At 43.5% G+C, this 22,411-nt stretch overlaps 1 pseudogene; it reads left to right on the forward strand.

Annotated features, from left to right (window-relative positions):
• Positions 1-22,411, forward strand: part of LOC106612973 (zinc finger matrin-type protein 4-like) — a 145,154-nt pseudogene that overhangs the window by 61,446 nt on the left and 61,297 nt on the right.

Below are 22,411 nucleotides of genomic sequence, written 5' to 3' on the forward strand. Positions count from 1 at the left end.
CTGTCTGTCTGTCTGTCTGTCTGTCTGTGTGTGTGTGTGTGTGTGTTTGTTTGTGTGTCAAACAGCGAAAGTAGGTTGGAAGTGTGCACTCAGATGAAAGAGAAGACTTAATCCGTTTTCCTCCATATGTCTTTCCCACCTCCTTTAGCTATCTCTTTCTCTCTCCCTCTCTCGGTCTCCAGTGGTGTACACCTGAGTGAGTGAGTGAGTGAGTGAGTGAGTGAGTGAGTGAGTGAGTGAGTGAGTGAGTGAGTGAGTGAGTGAGTGAGTGAGTGAGTGAGTGAGTGAGTGAGTGAGTGAGTGAGTGAGTCAAAGGCAAAGGAGGAGAACCCTGCAGTGTTATTGCCACTCATCTTTTTCTCCCTTAAATCACTGAACAAAAATATAAAAGCAAAAATGTCAAAGATGTTAGTTACAGTTCACATAAGGAAATCAGTCAATTGAAATACATTCATTATGGCCTAATCTATGGATTTCACATGACTGGGAATCAGTGGCGATTTTAGCACATAAATCTTGGTGGGACAAAAGAATATATGCTACCGGTCAAAAGTTTTAGAACACCTACTCATTCAAGGGTTTTTCTTTATTTTTCCTATTTTCTACATTGTAGTGAATAGTGAAAACATCAACACTATGAAATAACACATAAGAATCATGTAGTAACCAAAAAAGTGTTAACCTCTTCACTATAGGGGGCAGTATTTTCACAGCCGGATGAAAAATGTACCCAAATTAAACTGCCTCCTACTCAGAAGGTAGGATATGCATATTATTAGTAGATTTGGATAGAAAACACTCTGAAGTTTCTAAAACTGTTTGAATGATGTCTGAGTATAACAGAAATATGGCAGGCAAAAACCTGAGAAAAATCCAACCAGGAAGTTTGACCTCACATGGTTGTAGTCATTTCAAATGATGTTCTATCTAAACTACAGTGTCTGTGATGTCATATTGCACTTCCTAAGGCTTCCACTAGATGTCAACAGTCATTGCAATTTGATTGAATAATACCCGGAACAGTAAGTGGTCGACCTGGTGTCATTGACTTACCTCGTGCGCGCTCACGTAGGGCTAGTCATTTTTCTTTTTCTTCTGTAATGAATCTGCTATTGTCCGGTTGGAATATTATCGATAACGTTAAAAACACCCTAAAGATTGATTGTGAACATGGTTTGACATGTTTCTACAAACGCTGAGGGAACTTTATAACTTTTCGTCGACGGTGGATAGATGCATTTTGGAATGGTGATCTGGACGCGCCATCAAAACGGATTTATTTCGACATAAATTATGGACTTTATCGAACAAATTAACATTTCTTGTGGAAGTGGGAGACCTTCCGAGTGCATTCAGCCAAAGATCAGCAAAGGTAAGATAATATTTTTAACATATTTCAGCGTTTTGTGGATGCCGTGGCTGGACGGCTAACTGAATAGCTTGGGGTACTCAGAATATTGAACAATGTGCTTTCTCCGTAAAGTTATTTTTGAAATCTGACAAAGCAGTTGCATAAAGACATTTATACTTCTTTAATTAATTGTTATATATTTTGTCAGCGTTTATGATGAGTATTTCTGTAAATTATGGTACCCATTCACCGGAAATTTTGGGGTGAATACATTTTCTGAACGTCACGCACCAATGTAAAATGTTTTTTGGGGATATAAATATGACATTTAAGTCATTTAGCAGACGCTCTTATCCAGAGCGACTTACAAATTGGTGCATTCACCTTATGATATCCAGTGGAACAACCACTTTACAATAGTGCATCTAAATCTTTTAAGGGGGGGGGTTAGAAGGATTACTTTATCCTATCCTAGGTATTCCTTAAAGAGGTGGGGTTTCAGGTGTCTCCGGAAGGTGGTGATTGACTCCGCTGTCCTGGCGTCGTGAGGGAGCTTGTTCCACCATTGGGGTGTCAGAGCAGCGAACAGTTTTGACTGGGCTGAGCGGGAACTGTGCTTCCTCAGAGGTAGGGGGGCCAGCAGGCCAGAGGTGGATGAACGCAGTGCCCTTGTTTGGGTGTAGGGCCTGATCAGAGCCTGAAGGTATGGAGGTGCCATTCCCTTCACAGCTCCGTAGGCAATCACCATGAAATGTAATATAAATATGAACTTGATGGAACAAAAAATGCATGTATTGTCTAACATAATGTCCTAGGAGTGTCATCTGATGAAGATCGTCAAAGGTTAGTGCATAATTTTAGCTGGTTTTGTGCTTTTGGACGGCTACCCTTGCTTGGAAAATGGCTGTCCTTGCTAGGAAAATGGCTGTGTTGTTGTATTTTTGCTGTGGTGGTATCCTAACATAATCTAATGTTTTGCTTTCGCTGTAAAGCCTTTTTGAAATCGGACAACGTGGTTGGATTCAGGAGAGGTTTATCTTTCAAATGGTGTAAAATAGTCGTATGTTTGAGAAAATTGAATTGTGGTATTTTAGTTGTTTTTGCGATCCCATTGGCTGTTGGCTAGGGGTTCCGCTGGCGGAATGGGGTTCCGCTAGCGGAACGCCTAGATGTAAGAAGTTAAACAAATCAAAATATATTTTATATTTGAGATTCTTCAAATAGCCACCCTTTGCCTTGACGACAGCTTTGCACACACGTGACATTCTCTCAACCAGCTTCACCTGGAATGCTTTTCCAACAGTCTTGAAGGAGTTTCTACATATGCTAAGCACTTGTTGGCTTCTTTTCCTTCACTCTGTGGTCTGACTCACCCCAAACCATTTCAATTAGGTTGAGGTTGGGGGATTGTGGAGGTCAGGTCATCTGATGCAGCACTCCATCACTCTCCTTCTTGGTAAAATAGCCCTTACACAGCCTGGAGTTGTGTTGGGTCATTGTCCTGTTGAAAAACAAATGATAGTTCCTCTAAGCGCAAACCAGATGGGATGCCGTATCGCAGCAGAATGCTGTGTTAGCCATGCTGGTTAAGTGTGCCTTGCATTCTAAATAAATCACAGACAGTGTCACCAGCAAAGTACCCCCACACCATAACACCTCTTCCTCCATGCTTTATGGTGGGAACTACACATACGGAGATCATCCGTTCACCCCCACCACGTCTCACATACAGTGGCTTGCGAAAGTGTTCACCCCCTTGGCATTTTTCCTATTTTGCGGCCTTACGTCCTGGAATTAAAATGTATTTTTGGGGGGTTTGTATCATTTGATTTACACAACATGCCTACCACTTTGAAGATGCGAAATAGTTTTTATTGTGAAACAAACAAGAAATAAGACAAAAAACTGAACTTGAGCGTGCATAACTATTCACCCCCCCAAAGTCAATACTTTGTAGAGCCACCTTTTGCAGCAATTACAGCTACATGTCTCTTGTGGTATGTCTCTATAAGCTTGGCACATCTAGCACATCTAGGGATTTGACTAGGCCATTCCAAGACATTTAGATGTTTCCCCTTAAACCACTCGATTATTGCTTTAGCAGTATGCTTAGGGTCATTGTCCTGCTGGAAGGTGAACCTCTGTCCTAGCCACAAATCTCTGGAAGACTGAAACAGGTTTCACTCAAGAATTTCCCTGTATTTAGCGCCATCCATCATTCCTTCAATTCTTACCAGTTTCCCAGTGAAAAACATCCCCACAGCATGATGCTGCCACCACCATGCTTCACTGTGGGAATGGTGTTCATGGGGTGATGAGAGGTGTTGGGTTTGCACCAGACATAGTGTTTTACTTGATGGCCAAAAAGCTCAATTTTAGTCTCATCTGACCAAGAACACCTTCTTCCATATGTTTGGGGAGTCTCCCACATGCGTTTTGGCGAACACCAAATGTGTTTGCTAATTTTTTTTATTTCAGCAATAGCTTTTTTTTTGCAACTCTTCCGTAAAGCCCAGCTTTCTGAACTGGTGTATATATACTGAGATTATGTGACACTTAGATTGCACACAGGTGGAGTTTATTTAACTAATTATGTGACTTCTGAAGGTAATTGGTTGCACCAGATCTTATTTAGGGGCTTCATAGCAAAGTGGGTGAATACATATGCACACGCCATTATTCCGTTTTTTTTTTGTGAATCTTTTGAAACAAGTAATTCTTTTCATTTCACTTAACCAATTTGGACTATTTTGTGTATGTCCATTACATGAAATCCAAACAAAAATCCATTTAAATTACAGGTTGTAATGCAACAAAATAGGAAAAATGCCAAGGGGGGTGAATACTTTCACAAGCCACTGTAGACACGGCGGTTGGAACCAAAAATCTCCAATTTGGACTCCAGACCAAAGGACACATTTCCACTGGTCTAATGTCCATTGCTCGCGTTTCTTGGCCCAAGCAAGTCTCTTCTTCTCCTTGGTGTCATTTAGTAGTGGTTTCTTTGCAGCAATTTGACCATGAAGGCGTGATTCACACGGCCTCCTTTAAACAGCTGATGTTGAGATGTGTCTGCTACTTGAACTCTGTGAAGCATTTATTTGGGCTGCAATTTCTGAGGCTGGTAACTTTAATGAACTTATCCTCTGCAGCAGAGATAACTCTGGGTCTTCCTTTCCTGTGGCGGTTGTCATGAGAGCCAGCTTCATCATAGCGCTTGATGGTTTTTGCGACTGCACTTTCAAAGTTCTTGAAATGTTCCATATTGACTGACCTTCAAGTCTTCAAGTAATGATGGACTGTTGTTTCTCTTTGCTTATTTGAGCTGTTCTTTTCATAATATGGACTTGGTCTTTTACCAAATAGGGCTACTACATGATTCCATATGTGTTATTTCATTGTTGTGATGTCTTCACTACTATTCTACATTGTAGAAAATATTAAAAATAAAGAAAAACCCTTGAATGAGTAGGTGTTTTAAAACTTTTAACCGGTAGTGTTTGGATGAATGCTAGCAAAGCCACTACACAACCCAACACAACACGAAACAATACATTAATTGCACTATAATGGTGACGGACGGTGCCCACAAACTCTTAGGGCCTACATAAAGTTTTCCTAACAGCACAGCTTTCTTTTCAGTACCGTGGAGTAAATCCTTACCACCGCTACACCTGGCTCTCAGCGGAGCCTTGTCTGGCAGCAAAACAGTTCATTCAGCCTCATTTTCTGCCTTTTTTTAAAACATTGCTGATATGGCTGACTTGCTTAAACAAATGTGGTTTCTACTGATAATTGAGATGTAAAAACTATGGTATAAGGGAACGATAAGCGGATAAGAGGCAATACATAATTTCCATTAAGACATTAATGAGCGAGTTAGGACGCACATAGTCAATATAACTATTTGTTCAGCACTTTTGAGATGTACAGAATGGGCCGTTCTTACAGTTTTCTCCCTGTACACCAAGTCAGAACCGTAGGAATAATAAAGGGGGCATATAAGCAGACAATGCCCTGTAGGAAGCTTTGCCACTGCTGGTAATACAGATATGCATCTGTTGGTCACAGATACCTTAACCCTTTCCTGCGTGAGTTCCAAATATCTCTAACGGTCGCCCCAGCGTGAGTTTTTTATGCACGTGATGATTGAACGTTCTCTCCATTCCAGAATGTTATTGTTACATAAACAACAACACTGAATGGCTCAGAGTGGGAGTGAGAGGTTACCGTGATTGACCGCCTGCACCGCCATTTGTATCAATAAATCACTATCAGAAAATGTTTTGTGTGGTAATTATTTGTGTATTTACTGTTTTATTCACATGTTTTCAATTCTAGGTGACAAATCATGCATTCCGATTCTTGAATAGATTGTAATGGGCACATATTATGTGTGTAAAATACTTTTTTGAAGGTTGTACTGATTATGATGAGCTAAGCTAATTCCAGCTGTGTAGCCATGTTTGTTGACATACAATGCATTCTGGGTTTCACGTAATCGTCTGTTTGACCAAAGATGTTATAACAAAATGAGGTGAGTAAGAGTTCACTCATTTTTTGAGGACTTCTGGAAATGAATGGTGGGATGTGAACGACGGTAGATGACACACCCCTTCAACATGCATACTATAAACAGACCAAACTCATCTTGTCTTCTCTTATTATCTTCAGTTTCTGTGAGGAAAAAATGCAGGCTGCGCGCTGAAAGTAAACGTCGGATTACTTTCGATTTCTAGAAAGTGTTTTACCTAATTATTTACATCAATGGTGAGCTCACCCGTGATGTGATTAATTTTACATAGTAATTGCTATTAGCTAATTCATATTGTAGTTTATGTCAGCCGAGAGTTAGAAAATATGACTGCTTGTGTTGGGTCAATCTTTCCTCAGTTAGCGCTAGGACAAATGTAGCCTAAATTTTTCCGGTTAGGATGATTGTGTTGTGCTATATATACACTTCTGTGAATATCTAAACATTGCATCCAAAAATAAACTGCTCACATTCTGGACATAACTTTGTAAGGACTGTGTTTGTGTAAATAGTTTCTGAAAAAAAAGTGTGGCCAGCTGAAATGCTGATTGTTGCATTATTCGAAACTGGCCGTTCTAAATGAGCGTTCTAAATGAGTGTTCTAATCACACGGGGTGTGATCGTACGCTTCAGGGACCACTGTAGAACGATCACACCCCGTGTGATGGTACGTATGAAAGGGTTAAAATAAAAGTAGTGTTGTGGATCAGAAAACCAGTTAGTATCTGGTGTGACCATACTTTTTCTCATGCAGCGTAACACATCTCCTTCCCATAGAGTTGATCAGGCTGTTGACTGTGGCCTGTGGAATATTGTCCCACTCCTCTTCAATGGCTGTGCGCAAAGTTGCAGGATATTGGCGGGAACTGGAACAAGCTGTACACGTCGATCCAGAGAGTCCCAAACATGCTTAATGGTTGACATGTCTGGTGAGTATGCAGGTCATGGAAGAACTAAGACATTTTTAGCTTCCAGGAATTGTGTAGAGATTCTTCTGACATGGGGCTGTGCATTATCATGCTGAAACATGAGGTGATGGCAGCGGATGGATGGTATGACAATGGGCCTCAGGATCTCATCATGGTATCTCTTTGCATTCAAGTTGCCATTGATAAAATGCAATTGTGTACTTTGTCTGTAGCATATTCCTGCCCATAACCTAACCCCACCGCTACCATGGGGCACTCTGTTCACAACGTTGACATCAACAAACCGCTCGCCCACATGACACCAAACCACTGCAATCTGCCCGGTACAGTTGTATCCAGGATTCATCCGTGAAGAGCACATTTCTCCAGTGTGCCAATAGCCATCAAAGCTGAGCGTTTCCCCACTGAAGTCGGTTACGACACCGAATTGCAGTCAGATCAAGAACCTGGTGAGGACGACGAGCACTCAAGTGAGCTTCCCTGAGACGGTTTCTGACAGTTTGTGCCAAAATTCTTCGGTTATGCAAACTCAGTTTCATTGGCTGTCCAGGTGGTTGGTCTCAGACATTCCCTCAGGTGAAGAAGCCAGATGTGGAGGTCTTGGGCTGGCGTGGTTACAAATGGTCTGTGGTAGTGAGGACGGTTGGTCGTGCTGCCAAATTCTCTAAAACGACATTGGATGAGGCTTATGGTAGAGAAATTAACATTCAATTTTCTGGCAATAGCTCCTCTGGTGAACATTCCTAGAGTCAGCATGCCAATTTGCACGCTCCCTCAAAACTTGAGACATCTGTGGCATTGTTGTTGTGTGACAAAACTGATCATTTTAGAGTGGCCTTTTATTGTCCCCGGCACAAGGTGCACCTGTATAATGATCATACTGTTTAATCAGCTTCTTGATATGCCACATGTTACGTAGACGCAGGGAGTCAGGAAGCAGGTGCAGTTAGTGAGTTTAATAACAATGAACATGGAATGCTTCAGAAACAATACTACCTGCTGACTGATAACAAAGAGTGCTAAATAAAGGGAGTAATGAATTCCAGGTGTGACTGATGATGAGACGCAGGTCTGCGTATTGATGGTTGCCATGTGTGCGTAAAGATAGGTTGGCAGGACCGGTGGTTAGTAGACCGGTTACGTCAAGCGCTGGAGCAGGGGACCGGGAGTGGATGTGACAGTACACCTCCTGACACACGGCTCCAGCCGCAGGATGACACCATTCAAGAGGACGGCCCCGAAAGCGAGGAGCGGGCCGGTCCGGACGACGAATGTGGAAATCTCTGTTGATGTTGGAATCTAGAATGTCGTCCACTGGAACCCAACACCGCTCCTCTGGACCGTACCCCTCCCAGTCCACCAGGTACTGGAGCCGACCCCCATGACGTCAGGAGTCCAGGAGTGATCTAATGGCATAGGCGGGGCTCCCCTTGATGTCCAAGGGAGGTGGAGGGGTGTCGTGGGGGACGGCATCAGCCAGGGGACCAGGAACCACCACCTGAGGAGGGACACATGAAAAGATGGTGAGATCTGGTTGTTAGTGGGTGTTGTAATCTAGAATTTACCTTGTTGACCCTCTGGAGGACCTTGAACGGCCCCACAAATCTGGTACTCAGCTTCTTACTGGGCAGGCGGAGCGGGAGGTTCCTGGTGGAGAGCCAGACGCGATCACCAGGATGGAACACGTGAGCCTCACTGAGGTGGCGAGCCGCCTGCTCTTTCTGACGACGGACGGCACGCTGGAGTCTCACGTGGGTATCATTCCATACCTCTTCTGCGTGCCTGAACCACTCGTCCCCTGCAGGAGCTTCGGCCTGGCTCAGAGTCCACTGAGCCAGGGCTGGCTGATAACCCAGAACAGACCGGAAGGGAGTCAGCCAGGTGGAGGAGTGTCACAATGAATTCTGAGTGTATTCAGCCCAAGGAAGGAATTGGGCCAGCTCCTGGTTCATCCTCTCCACCTGCCCGTTAGATTGGGGCCGGTACCTGGAAGTGAGGCTGACCATGACCTCCATCTTCTCCATCTCCATCTCCATCTTCTCCATGAAAGCCTTCCATACACGTGATGTGAATTAGGGACCACGATCAGAGACGATATCCTCTGGAAGGCCATAGTGCCAGAAGACCTGCTGGAACAGTGCCTCAGCAACCTAGTGAGCAGTAGGGAGACCAGAGAGAGGGATGAAACGGCATGATTTAGAGAATCTGTCCACTATCACCAAATGGTGGTAAAACCATCAGAAGAGGGGAGATCAGTGATAAAGTCAATGGACAGATGAGACCAGGGATGCTGAGGCACGGGGAGTAGCTTCCCTGCTGGAGCGTTCCGGGGGGATTTGGATTGGGCACATATAGAGCAGGAGTTGACATATCGAGTGACGTCCTGCACCAAGGTGGGCCACCAGGACTTTCCAGAGATAGACTGAATGGTGCGGGTAATACATGGATGTTCAGCGACGACAGCTGTGTACGCCCAGGTCAATAGCCAATCCCTTATGCCTGTGGGAATGTAGGTGCGCTCAAGAGGACAGGTGGCAGGTGCGGTTTCCCTCTCCAGGGCTTGGCAAATGTCCACATCTACATCCCAGAGCACAGGGGCTACGACTCGAGAGGGTCCTCCGTCCATCTTGGCCACGAAGATGAATTCTGCCGATGCAGGGGAGGTGGACGTGCGAATGAAACCCTGCTGGAGAGGCTCCTGGATGTACTCCTCCATAGCCTTGGTTTCGGCCGCAGACAGAGGGTAGATGCGGCCGCGCAGAGGCACAGAGCCTGCAAGCAAGTCTATGGCACAGTCCCAGGGGCGATGAGGAGTGAGACAGGTGGTGCAGGTCTTGGAAAAAAACCTCCCGAAGGTCTTGGTATACCTCCGGGATGTTGGGCTGAAGGACAATCACAGGACTCTCAACCGATGTGGAACCACAGGGAAAGGGTAGGCAGGTCTTCCGGCATTTGGGTGCCCAATCTGTGATTTTCATCCTCGGCCATGAGATGGTGGGGTTATGATGATCGTATGTACGGGTACGGTGATGATGAGGAAGGAAAGGCTTTCTTGATGTATGGATTCCAGCTCTTCCTCTCATCTCTCCCAGAAGGCCATGGCCCACTCCAACGCCCGTCCGGTCAGCAGAGAAATGCAACCTTGTACCTCTTGGTGGTGGGGGCTCCCATCTGATGTGTGAAACAGAGGGATCACTGGAGTAGGAAGCCACGGCATTTCGATGGAGTCCCGTCATATTTGTCTGGGAGGGACAATCGGGCAACGCTAATGTCGACTCGTTGAAGACACTCATCCATAGTCGTTCCCAAATGAGCCAGCTGGGAGATGTCTTGATTAACTGCTGCTTCCATTTGTTGAGGTAGTATTCTGTAACATAGACGAAGAATGGACATGACACCACACCTTATCTTGGCATAGGTGAAATGGTCGCTGACAGGGATGTACAGTAAACAAATTTGTGCACAACATTAATCACAAATATGCTTTTAGTGTGTATGGAACATTTCTGGTATCTTTTATTTCAGCTCATGAAACACTTTACATGTTGCGTTTATATTTGTGTTTAGTATATATTTGTTCTTTCTCTTTTTTAAATATACACTTTTTGAAAGTGTATCTTTGTCTGTTTCCCCTCTGCTTCTCTGTGTGTATAATTAGAGGCGTTTTCGCACTCATATGAACAAAGAACAGGAGAAATGATAGGAGAGAGGGAGATGAGAGAAGTAAACATGCTTAATTAGAAGTCTATTGTTGGGGTAGGGTGTGGCTACGCACACATACAGACACAGACATCACACTGTTTGTCTGTGCACAGATACAAATAGGTCACATGTAAATGAGTCTCACCAGATGAGCGAGAGAGAGATTTGAGTAAAACCAGTCCTAGTGTCAGTAACAGTGGCGGCCCGTACATTAGGGCGTTAGGGGCAGCGTTTATAAAAAAAATATATATACACTACCGTTCAAAAGTTTGGGGTCACATAGAATTGTCCTTGTTTTCCATGAAACTATACATGAAATGAGTTGCAACGTGAATAGGAAATATAGTCAAGACGTTAACAAGGTTATAAAGAGTAATTTTTGATTTAAATTATAATTGTGTCCTTCAAACTTTGCTTTCGTCAAAGAATCCTCCATTTGCAGCAATTACAGCCTTGCAGACCTTTGGCATTCTAGTTGTCAATTTGTTGAGGTATTTGTTGAGGTAATCTGAAGATGCTTCCTGAAGCATAATGGACTTCTGTACGCCTATGTAGATATTCCATTAAAAATCTGCCATTTCCAGCTACAATAGTCATTTACAACATTAACAATGTCTACACTGTATTTCTGATCAATTTGATGTTATTTGAATGGACAAAAAATGTGCTTTTCTTTCAAAAACAAGGACATTTCTAAGTGACCCCAAACTTTTGAACGGTAGTGTATATATTATATAATTCAAGGATTATGTTGTAAATGTCCATAAATGTGTGGTAGATGTATAAATGTTACTGTATCAAAAATATAATGTAAAAAAAAAGGCTGTTACAAGCACTGCTCCTCAGTGACTCTGCCAGCATTAGAAGCTCCACGGGCGCATAGGCCGTGAGAATTGTATTGCCAGCTATTTGCCTTGAGGGGGAACTGCACCAATGAAATCACTACATTTTTACAGCATAAAGTAAATGGACCGTCATGGGGTGCTCAAATGTCCATCCATTCAGTCAGAACTTTTGGGTCTGTTCTAGTCTCCCTCCCAAAGCTTACTTCCGAATGTGAGACTAGAGCTGCTCTATCAGGTACAGATTGCACAAAAGCAAAAAGCAAATGGCAATTAACTTGTAAATAAATAATCATAACAGTCATGGGAGCCTGGGACCTGATAAACCGGACATCTACATCCAACAAGTGTCGAAGGACAGATGAATACACTATGTAGAACCTTTTCATCGTGGATCTGGTAGGACAAAAAAGCTGTGGCTGGCCAATTTTATTGTTTCCACATGGTGTTCATCATGTTCTACTGTAGCTGACACGGCGACATGTTGTGTAGACTAAAACAGCATAAAACCAGGTGTATCACAAAGCATGATCAAATTAATTAACCAGCTACAAAAAAAATCTGAAATATTGAAAAATAGTTTTTTCAATTTTGGAGTAAAATGACCAGTTATCTACCTTTGATAAGCACCTATCTAGCTATAGCTAGCTTGTTAGCTCCCATGGCAATTTCAAGTCTCTCTCAACTATATAATATCTGACTAATTTGGAAACATTAAGTTATTTCAGAATGAAGGTTAACTGGTTAGCGCATCATGCTTTGTGACATTATCCCCAGTTAGATAATGTGTTTTCACTTATTGCGTCTGCATGCTTGTTGAGTTCTCCCTGGTGCACTTGTTCGTTCATTAGCTGGCAGCTCGTTCTAAATAGTATAATCTAATCCAGGGATGGGTAACTTTGACGGGGTTGGAGGCCACAAAAAATCTGAACTCATCATGAGGGGCTGCAGTAGCTCACGGGTCTGCATACCCACATCAACACCATTTTTTTATAAAAAATGTTTAGTCATTTAGCAGACGCTGTTATCCAGAGCGACTTACAGTTAGTGCATTCATCTTAAGATAGCTAGGTGGGACAACCACATATCTCAGTCAAAGTAACTACATTTTCCCACAATAAAGTAGCTATCAGCAAAGTCAGTTAGTGGGGGGGGGGGTCAGGTACGAGTGTCAGTTCACGAAAGGCATTATATCATATCTCTGTCATACCAAAATTAACCAATAACGCAAAACAACGCAATCGCGCATGATGCATTCTCAGCATGCTTAAATAGAACGTTTTATAATAGGTGAATTTTCAAACATTTAGTATGGTGTAAATGCCAGGATGTTATAGTAATTTCAGGTCATCTAGTAGAATTCAATGCACAGTTTTCCACAATGCGTTGGAAGATTTGGGTTGCGAGTGATATAGTTGGCCCTAGTTCTCTTCAAATAGCCAAACAACCAAACTAGCCTACTTAAACCCCCCTGAAGTCGATCTCCGTGCCCCTGCTGAAATCTAATTGGCATAATAAACAAATCCCCGTAAAATCAGTCAGTTTAAGCTAGAGATATAAGGTTATTTTGCATTGGATGCATGTCAATCCACCGCATCCGCCTAAGTCGCACTTCTGCATCTGCAGTGAAAGGTGACAGAACTAAAGCGGTGTTTGTCAGACCATGAGACATCCTGAAAATCGGTCTCCTAACAAAATCGTCTATAGCGTCCGAAAGGTTTGCCCTACAAAACCTCTATGCAAAGACGAGACTCTCACGAACACAATGGTGTTCTCCGTTTTGCTCTACGACCCCCACAAGTGTCTTGGGACTTGTCTGAAGTCGGTACAGCCATTCTGCCAACTTCTGTCTATAGCGTCCGAACAGTTTGAGCTACACATTAATATGACTCCTCTGTGGCAGACTCTCACATACGTCGATGTCGGTTGTTTTCTCTAGGACGCCCACAGGCCTCACAAGACTCGTCTGAATGTCCCTGGTACCAGTTGAAAAAATGAATGGATGTATATATGGAGACTGTTTAGTGCCAAAAATAAGGGGTTAAGTACATGTAACAAAAAAAAGACACTTCAGAACACACTATCTGTTGTTCCATGTAGTGAATCTGTTATTCAATGTGTTTGTATGGGCTAATAGCAGTAAGGCCAAAAATATATTTTCATCAAATATACATGTTTCTACAACTTTATTAGAGTCCACCTGTGGTAAATTCAATTGATTGGACATGATTTGGTAAGGAACACACTTGTCTATATAAGATCCCACAGTTGACAGTGCATGTCAGAGCAAAAACCAAGCCATGAGGTCGAAGGAATTATCTGTAGAGCTCCGAGATAGGATTGTGTCGAGGCATAGATCTGGGGAAATATCTTCAGCATTGAAGGTCCCCAAGAACACAGTGGCGTCCATCATTCTAAAATGGAAGAAGTTTGGACCACCAAGACTCTTCCTTGAGCTGGCCGCCCGGCCAAACGGAGCAATTGGGGAGAAGGGCTTTGGTCATGGAGGTGACCAAGAACCCAATGGTGCCTTTTGGCAAACTCCAAGTGGGCTGTCATGTGCCTTTTACTGACGAGTGGCTTCCATCTGGCCACTCTACCATAAAGGCCTTCTGGAAGGTTTTCCCATCTCCACAGAGGATCTCTGGAGCTCTGTCAGAGTAAACATCGGGTTCTTGGTCACCTCCCTGACCAAGGCCTTTCTCCCCTGATTGCTCAGTTTGGCCGGGCGGCCAGCTCTAGGAGAGTCTTGGTGGTTCCAGTCTTATTCCATTTAAGAATGATGGAGGCCACTGTGTTCTTGGGGACCTTCAATGCTGCAGAAATGTTTTGGTACTCTTCCCCAGATCTGAGCCTCGACACAATTCTGTCTCGGACCTCTACAGACAATTCCTTCGACCTCATGGCTTGGTTTTTTTCTCTGACATGCACTGTCAACTGTGGGACCTTATATAGACAGGTGTGTGCCTTCCCCAATCATGTCCATTCAACTGAATTTACCACAGGTGGACTCTAATCAAGTTGTAGAAACAGCTCAAGGCTGATGAACAGGATGCGCCTGAGCTTAATTTCAAGTCTCATTCCTAAGGGTCTGAATACTTATGTAAATAAGGTATTTCTGTTTTTTATTTTTTACAAACATTTCTAAAAACCTGTTTTCGCTTTGTCATTATGGGGTATTATGTGTAGATTGATGAGAAATTGTATTTATTTATTCAATTTTTGAATAAGGCTGTAACGTAACAAAATGTGTAAAAATAAATGGGATCTGAATACTTACATATATTTTAATACTTCAAGGGGTCTTAAAATCCCAAATCAAATGGCTAAATGATCCTTTGTAGGATTTTCATAAAACAATTCCATATAGCTTAGTAGAACCTGTTTTGTAGGCTTACCATTTAATTATTTAATTTATGGATTAAGCCTTGGCAGTCATTCTGATCTCGTGCCCAATGATCAGTGCTTTAGTTTATTATGTTAATGTCCAGCGATTCTGAATTTGCTATGCACCCGACTGCCCACGTTTTTCTGTGCCTTTTGAAACGTTTTGGTGTGTGTGCTAGGCTATTTGATTTACACAAAACAAAAATATAAATGCAACATGTAAGTGCTGGTCCCATGTTTCATGAGCTGAAATAAAACATCCCAGAAATGTCCCATATGCACCAAAGCTTATTTCTTTCAAACGTGTTTTCATCCCTGTTAGAGAGGATTTTATTCTTTGTCAAAATAATCCATCCACCTGACAGGTGTGGTATATTAAGACGCTGATTAAACAGTTGTTATTAAACACACTATCTGCACCTGCTTCCTGACTCCCTGCATCTACGTTACATGTGGCATATCAAGAAGTTGATTAAACAGTATGATCATTATACAGGTGCACCTTGTGCTGGGGACAATAAAAGGCCACTCTAAAATGATCAGTTATGTCACACAACACAATGCCACAGATGTCTCAAGGTTTGAGGGAGTGTGCAATTGGCATGCTGACTGCATGCCAATTGAATTGAATGTGCCAAGTGAATTGAATGTTAATTTCTCTACCATAAGCATGCATTGTTGTTTTAGAGAATTTGACAGAACGTCCAACTGGCCTCACAACCGCAGACCACGTGTAACCAAGCCAGCCGAGGACCTCCACATCCGGCTTCTTCACCTGCGGGATCATCAGAGGGGGGATGGAGGGGTGCGGAGTAGTATTTCTGCCTGTAATAAAGCTTTTGTTGGGGAAAAACTCATTCCGATTGGCTGGGCCTGGCTCCCCAGTGGGCCTAATGAATTTATTTCTATTGACTGATTTCCTTATATGAACTGTAACTCAGCAAAATCGTTGAAATTGTTGCATGTTGCGTTTATATCTTTCTTCAGTATAATTTATTCTGGTTTCACTAATAAATATGTTGAAATTGAACCAAATGATCTGTTTCTGTCTTCAGTCCTTTTTAAATGGGATAGATGAGCTATATGGTCTATGGTATAGGTCGAATATGATAATCTGCCTATAACCAGCCTGAGTAAGGCTATAATTCCATTCCTATTCTATTCAGAGTTTAGATACATTAATTTAATTGCAAATGAGCTATTATCAGTCTGGTTATTATCAGTCTGGTTATCGATGCATGTTTGTTGAATTTACTCAGCCAGTCAGGAGCCGTTGTGGCCGGGGCATACTACATACTTACTAAACGGTACGTGCGAAATAGTATGCGATGGTAAGTACATAGTATGCAGTTTAAGTATGTAGTATGCTAGTATGGGTTTTCGGCCACGTCTACAGAGTCTGTTTTGTTTTGACACTATTCGTGGAGGATTTGAAGGAGACATACACATAAAAATAATTATGCGCATATTAATACTCGGAGGAATCGTAGGAGGTATCACTCTGTAGGACACATACAGGAAAGGAAGACCAAAGGATAAGATAAGAGAGGGACATGAAAGGAGAAATGCTAAGACAGGTTAAGATACAGAGAGAGAGAGATGGAGGGATGATGAGAGAGAAAGGGACAGAGAGATAGAGGGAGGATGAGAGAGAAGGGGACAGAGAGATAGAGGGATGATGAGAGAGAAGGGGACAGAGAGAGAGGGATGAGAGAGAGAAGGGGACAGAGATTGAGGGAGGATGAGAGAGAAAGGGACAGAGAGAGAGGGAGGATGAGAGAGAAAGGGACAGAGAGTTAAAGGGAGGATGAGAGATAAGGGGACAGAGAGTTAAAGGGAGGATGAGAGATAAGGGGACAGAGAGATAGAGGGATGATGAGAGAGAAGGCGACAGAGAGAGAGGGATGAGAGAGAGAAGGGGACAGAGATTGAGGGAGGATGAGAGAGAAAGGGACAGAGAGTTAAAGGGAGGATGAGAGATAAGGGGACAGAGATAGAGGGATGAGAGATAAGGGGACAGAGATAGAGGGATGCTGAGAGAGAAGGGGATAGAGAGATGAGAGAGAAGGGTACAAAAAGATAGAGGGATGATGAGAGAGAAGCGGACAGAGAGAGAGGGATGAGGAGAGAAGGATACAGAAAGATAGAGGGATGATGAGAGAGAAGCGGACAGAGAGAGAGGGATGAGAGAGAGAAGGATACAGAAAGATAGAGGGATGATGAGAGAGAAGGGGACAGAGATATAGAGGGACAGAGAGATAGAGGGACGATGAGAGAGATGGGGACAGAGATAGAGGAGTGATGAGGTAAGGGGACAGAGATAGAGGGATGAGAGAGAGAAGGGGACAGAGATAGAAGGATTAGAGAGAGAAGGGGGCAGATATAGAGGGATGAGAGAGAAGGGGACAAAAAGATAGAGGGATGATGAGAGAGAAGGGGACAGAGATAGAGAGATGAGAGAGAGAAGGGGACAGAGATAGAGAGATGAGAGATAGAAGGGGACAGAGATAGAGGGATGAGAGAGAAGGGTACAGAAAGATAGAGGGATGAGAGAGAAGGGGACAGAGATATAGAGAGAGGATGAGAGAGAAGGGGACAGAGATAGAGGGATGAGAGAGAGAAGGGGACAGAGATATAGAGGGATGAGAGAGAAGGGGACAGAGATAGAGGGATGAGAGAGAGAAGGGGACAGAGATAGAGGGATGATGAGAGAGAATGGGACAGAGATATAGAGGGATGAGAGAGAGAAGGGGACAGAGATAGAGGGATGAGAGAGAGAAGGGGACAGAGATAGAGGGATGAGAGAGAGAAGGGGACAGAGATAGAGGGATGAGAGGGAGAATGGGACAGAGATAGAGGGAGGTTGATATCTGGTTCAGTGAGGGGTTAACTCTAACACGATCGCAGCAGGAGCAGGAGACGACACAGGGGAAGATGAGAATAGGAATGAAGGGATGGTGGGGGGGTGTGTGTGTGAGGAGATGGACTGAGATAACCCATTTCACCTCCTTGAAAGTAGTGAGAGAAATATTGAGAGAACCCTTTTCAACTTGTAGACAAAAGATATGAAGATAAAAAAACAGAGAAACAGTGACAGAGATTGAGAGGGTGCCCATTTACCCACTAGACGTGTCCTTGGTTGTTTGGCAACAAAACCGGAGAGTGCTATGAGGAACTATGCGGAAAAAAAGATGGGTTTGACTTAGATTGATGACAACATAAAAACGATATTTTGTCTCCAATGTTTATTGAAAACATAAATAAATGTGCACAATGAGCACTTGTGGTCTCTCAAATACATTGTTACAGTTGTTGGTTAGCTAGCTAGCGAATTTTAGCCATATTAGCATTTACCTGAAATCAGTCAAAACACCTCAAGACAAGGGCCTCCCGAGTGGCGCAGCGGTCTAATGCACTGCATCGCAGTGTCGCGGCGTCATTACAGCCTGGGGTTAAATCCCAGGTGCTGTCACAACAGGCCTTGACCGGGAATTCCATAGGGCGGTGCACAATTGGCCCAGCGTCGTCCGGGATAGGGGAAGGTTTGGCTGGTTGTGACAGCACCTGGGATCAAACCCCAGGCTGTAGTGATGCAGTGCCTTAGACCACTCGGGAGGCCCTTGTCTTGAGGTGTTTTAGACTGATTTCAGGTCACTTGGCTCATTGCGCTCTAGCGACTACTTGTGGTGGGCCGGGCCCCTGCAGGCTGACTTTGATCATCAGTTGAACGGTGTTAGCTCCGGCACATTGGTGCAGCTAGCTTCCAAGTTAAGCGAGCCGGTGTTAAGAAGCGAGGTTTGATGTTTCGGAAGGACGTATGACTCGACCTTTGCCTCTCCCGAGCCTGTTTGGGAGTTGCACCGATGAGACAAGATCGCAATTGGATATCACGAAGTTGGGGAGAAAAAAGGGGGTAAAATTACAACAACAACAAAAAATATATAAACAAGACATGGTATCAAAAACTAGTTGAAATGAGTCACTTACGATTCTCCACGTGGCAGTTTCTTGTCATTGTCATAATAACTCACTGACTTCTGCTCCATTGAAGCGTGCAAATTGTTTTCGTGACATTGTTAGCTAACCCATCTACAGAGAGGAAACACAGACAAAGACAGAAAAAGAAAATACAAAAAGAAGAGAGAAAGGAGAGAGCGAAAAGAGCCCTGGAAGGTAGAGGTGTTCCAAACTCTCAGATCCTTTATGTGACGTTAACACACACTGACACTGCGCCAGACACATGCACCCACACAGACACACAAACACACACACAACACGAAAGACACATTTCTATCATTGCACTCAATTTGACACCTGGGCAAAAGAGGAGTGTTGTGAAAAGAAAGAGTGAGGGAGAAATAGAGAAAGGGAGAGAAAAAGAGAAAAAAAGAGTGAGAGAGAGGGAGGAGGAGATCTGTGCCAACAGATCCTCGTCATCCCTCTCCTCCACTCCATTCCTCTCTTCTCTCCTCTCCATAAGACAGTTCAGCAAAAGAGGTGGAAAGGAATACGTGCTATACTTTTTGTAACATGTTCTTTCTCTCGTTTCCTCTCTCTCTCTTTCTCTCTCTCTCCCTCTCTTTCTCCCCTCGATCCCTCACACTTTTATTTTAAAGATAATTAAAAAAAACACTATAGTAAATACCACAGTAATGTTTGCAAAAGCACTACAGTAAATACTACAGTATACTACAGTAATATCTGCAAAAATACCATAGTAAATACTACAGTATACTACAGTCAACATAAACACTACCATTTTTAACTATAGTGATACTACATTATTTATACAAAAGTATTTTTTAATGTGGGGTCCTCTCATTTCCTTAGGACAGAGGTGAACAGCATAACTGCTATACTTTGTATGACATGTTTTTTCTCTTACTTCTCCTCCCTCCTTCTTCCTCCCCCTCTCTCTCTCTCCTCGCTCTCCTCCCCTCCATTCCTCTCTCCTCTCTCCTCTCCTCCCTTCAGGGCAGTGCAGAGACAGAGGTGGACAGAAATAAGTGCTGTACTTTGTGTAATATGTTCTTCACGTCGGCCATCGTGGCCCAGTCTCACTACCAGGGAAAGACACATGCTAAGAGGGTACGACTGGTACTGGGAGAAACACCCAGCATACCTACTGCTACCAACAGCCCTACCACCACAGGTAACACAGATACACATATATACGTTTGCACGCACACTCACTCACGCATGCGTGCGCCCCACACCGCCCCTCCCCTCAAACGCACACACGCACACAGACTGATTGAACTGTTTATCTGTTTACATATGTGTGTGGATGTATCTTTTAGTGACCTCCTCCCTGTAGCACACACACATTCACCCAGTTTATATTTCATATGTGGTAAAACAATAACTCTCATATATCACTCAACGAAGTGTGCGCGCGTGTGTGTGTGTGTGTGTGTGTGTGTGTGTGTGTGTGTGTGTGTGTGTGTGTGTGTGTGTGTGTGTGTGTGTGTGTGTGTGTGTGTGTGTGTGTGTGTGTGTGTGAGCTCTCAACTCTGAACTGATCAATGTTTCTATTGGATTCCACTTTACTCCGAACACGCCAACATAATCCCTGTTAACCACCAAGGTCATTACCAGGGTGTCACTCACTCACTCACTCACTCACTCACTCACTCACTCACTCACTCACTCACTCACTCACTCACTCACTCACTCACTCACTCACTCACTCACACAGACATGCATTCATACAGACACACACACACACAAAGAGAGAGGGAGAGAGAAAGGGAGAGAGAGAGAAGCACACAGCCAAACCAGTGTCTAGGAAGTGACATACATTTACAATAGAAAAAAATATATAGAAAAGGAAGTGATCACTGCAGATAGTATTGGATTAAAATGAAAGTTTGGGTTAACTTTGAAATAACTTTGTTCTGAATCAAGCCAAAGTTTATTTGTCGCGTTCACAGATTTGCAGGTGTTATAACAGGTGCAATGAAATGCTTACGTTTCTAGTAGTAGAATGTCTCGCAAATGCAATACAAATATACAAATAATCCAAAAATCTAAACAAGAAATCAAGAAATGACAGAACAGGTCCAATTAACAAATCTACTTCTTGAATGTCAGTTCGATTAGCTCACACACACACACACACACAACGTGTCAGTTTGTTGACGGCACTTTCAGGGAAGTTGCCAAGGTTTAGTGACAGACAGACCTGGGAGGAAGGAAAGAATGAAAGAGAGAGAAGAAAAGTGGAGGAAGATGTAAGGATAGATCAGGAGAGATTAGAATCAAAAGTAACCTTCAGCACACACACATATCTCTCTGTCTCACACACACACACATCTCTCTCTGTCTCACACACACACACGCACACACACACACCTCTCGCTCTCTCTCACACACATATCTCTCTCTCTCACACACATATCTCTCTGTCTCACACATATACATCTCTCTGTCTCACACACATACATCTCTCTCTCTCTCACACACACACATCTCTCTCTCTCACACACATCTCTCTCTCTCACACACACACACACACACACACACACACACACACACACACACACACACACACACACACACACACACACACACACACACACACACTCTCTCTCACACACACACACTCATCTCTCACACACACACACACACACACACACACACACACACACACACACACACACACACACACACACACACACACACACACACACATCTCTCTCACACACACACATCTCTCTCACACATACCTCTCTCACACACACACACATCTCTCTCTCTCTCACACATACCTCTCTCTCACACACACACATCTCTCTCTCTCTCTCTCACACACATATCTCTCTCTCACACACACACATATCTCTCTCTCTCTCTCACACACACATATCTCTCTCTCTCACACACACATATCTCTCTCTCACACACATATCTCTCTCTCACACACACATATCTCTCTCTCACACACACATATCTCTTTCTCACACACACATATCTCTCTCTCACACATATCACTCTCTCTCACACACACGCATAAGCACACACGCGCACACACACACACACACACACACACACACACACACACACACACACACACACACACACACACACCTCTGTTTACACACACATCTCTCTCACATACGCACACACTTCTCTCTCTCACACACACACATCTATGTCTCATACACACACATCTCTCGCACACATCTCTCACACACACACACACACATCTCTCTCTCTGACACACATATCTTTGTCTTACACACACACCTCTCTCTCTCACACATATATCTCTCTCTCTCACACACACACACATATCTCTCTCTCACACATATCACTCTCTTACGCACACTCACACATATCACTCTCTTACGCGCACGCACGCACACACACACACACACACACACACACACACACACACACACACACACACACACACACACACACACACATCTATCTCTCACACACAAACATCTCTCTCACACATACCTCTCTCACACATACCTCTCTCACACACACACATCTCTCTCTCTCACACACATCTCTCTCACATGCACACACACGTAAGCACACACACACTCTTTCACTCAGGGAGGAGAGCTTTTCCCTCAGTCACACATATCTCTCTCTCTCACACACACATATCTCTCTCTCACACATATCACTCTCTTACGCACACGCACACACA

The sequence above is a fragment of the Salmo salar genome, chromosome ssa01, assembly GCF_905237065.1.
Source record: "Salmo salar chromosome ssa01, Ssal_v3.1, whole genome shotgun sequence".
NCBI lineage: Eukaryota > Metazoa > Chordata > Actinopteri > Salmoniformes > Salmonidae > Salmo > Salmo salar.